Consider the following 1,850-nt stretch of genomic DNA (forward strand, 5'->3'; position numbering starts at 1 on the left):
CCTAAATTATTTTAGGGTATTTCGAAACACACATTACATGATAAAAACCAAAAATAAAAAATAAAAAACACACGGACAGATTCACACACAACTACACATCGTTCATCAATCATTCAAACCATATGCATAATCAAGTCTCCATAGCACACAATTCACAAAATCTCATCATCCATCTCCGATTAAACTCCATCATTCCTCCAATCTCCATTTCATAAAATATAAATCACAAAAAATTAAAGTAGATTTAGGGTTTCTTACCTTCGGTGACGGAGATGAAGACGGAGTCACAGAAGGCTATGGTGACGATGACGGAGACGGTGACAGCTAAGGTGACGGAGATGCAGATTACAGAAGGTAAGCGACCTTAGCGGCAAGCGAGACACACACACACACACAGAGATTTTGGGTAGGGTAAGCTCGCCCCGAGGGGGGGGATCTAAACAAATAACGAAAAGACGTCGTTTTTCGATTAACAAAATAACGTCGTTTTGTTATTTGTTATTAAATAAAAGAAAACCCAGGCATGAAACGACGCTTAAGTTATTTATATATACTTATATATAATTATTATATATATTTATTATTATTCGGGGTTGGGTAGGGGATTTACGAGGTGGGGGTCGCCCCTAGCCCACCCCCGCCCCCCGCATCTGACGAATGGGGTACTCTGCCCCACCACACGGGGGCGGAGCGGAACCGGGGCGGGGTAGCAGGGGTGGGGCCCTGCTGCCCACCCCGTGCCTCAATAAAAGTATGTAAAGTATCTTCTAAGGGGTTCCTAGAAGAAGAAGATACATGATACAGTGTAAGGTAAGCTCTAGGTTACTATGCAAGTTGCTGGTTTTCAGATTTCCAGCTAAAATTGGGGTGATTACGCCACCCCTGATTGTAGGTATCGGAAAAATGTGTAAAAGGCTTATTGTACATACTTAACGCATTACGTTTTTCTTCATACATTTCCCTCATTTTAGCAAATGTGGGACACTCTTAAGGTAGGTGATCTACCCCACCACACACAAAACACGTTCCATAAGACCCTACATGAGTAGCCATGTGTGTTGGTTTTAAATCCTTAGTTTTTAACACCTTTAACTCCCTTGTAAACATTTCCACCTTAACTTTTAGGTTATATCTTCTTCTCTAAGATGGTAAATACCACCACTATTTAGATTTCCAGCAGGTTGTGACCTATTTGTACTCTCAGTAGTACTAGGTCCAGTCCAAGTGTGAGCTTTTTCAGCAAGCTTATTGAAATATTCTATGTTCTCGTCTAGATTTTTCTGCCAAAACTCACAATTATACATCATCTCTATGAATTGACGCTCTCTAGGTATAAGTCCCTCATAGAAATAACTAACTAAGCGTCAGTTCTCATACCTATAGTGTGTACACATACTTAAGAACTCCTTAAACCTCTCCCAAGTTTGATACAAAGTCTCACTATCTTTTTGTGCAAAGGTGGAGATCTGCTTCTTCAATGCATTGGTCTTATATTGGAAAAGTATTTATTAAAGAAGACCTGTGTCATCTCATTCCACAATCCTATTCATCGTGGTCTTAGTGAGTACAACTAGCTCTTTGCTCTATCCTTCAAAGAGAAGGGAAGGAACTTAAGTCTCACAACATCATCTGTGACATTATGACTAAGGAAAGTCGCAATTACTTCCTCAAACTCCCAAATATGCAAATAATGATTTACATTCTCTAAATCATGAAAGGTGCGAAGTAACTGTATCATCCTTGGTTTAAAATCAAGTTGGCGAGTGTTGGTTGGAACCATGATGCATGATGGTGTGGCTGTGCATGTAGGGTAGAGGTAATCTTGAAGAGTTCTAGTAGGTTAATCTTCG

At 40.1% G+C, this 1,850-nt stretch overlaps 1 non-coding gene across 1 annotated transcript; it reads left to right on the forward strand.

The window, feature by feature from the left end:
- The first annotated feature begins 1,374 nt into the window (after positions 1-1,374).
- Positions 1,375-1,482, forward strand: LOC121240141. Its single transcript, XR_005935468.1, has one exon. It is a non-coding gene; the product is annotated as a small nucleolar RNA R71 (small nucleolar RNA).
- Positions 1,483-1,850: the final 368 nt, after the last annotated feature.

Source organism: Juglans microcarpa x Juglans regia, chromosome 7D (assembly GCF_004785595.1).
Source record: "Juglans microcarpa x Juglans regia isolate MS1-56 chromosome 7D, Jm3101_v1.0, whole genome shotgun sequence".
In the NCBI taxonomy this organism is placed as follows: domain Eukaryota; kingdom Viridiplantae; phylum Streptophyta; class Magnoliopsida; order Fagales; family Juglandaceae; genus Juglans; species Juglans microcarpa x Juglans regia.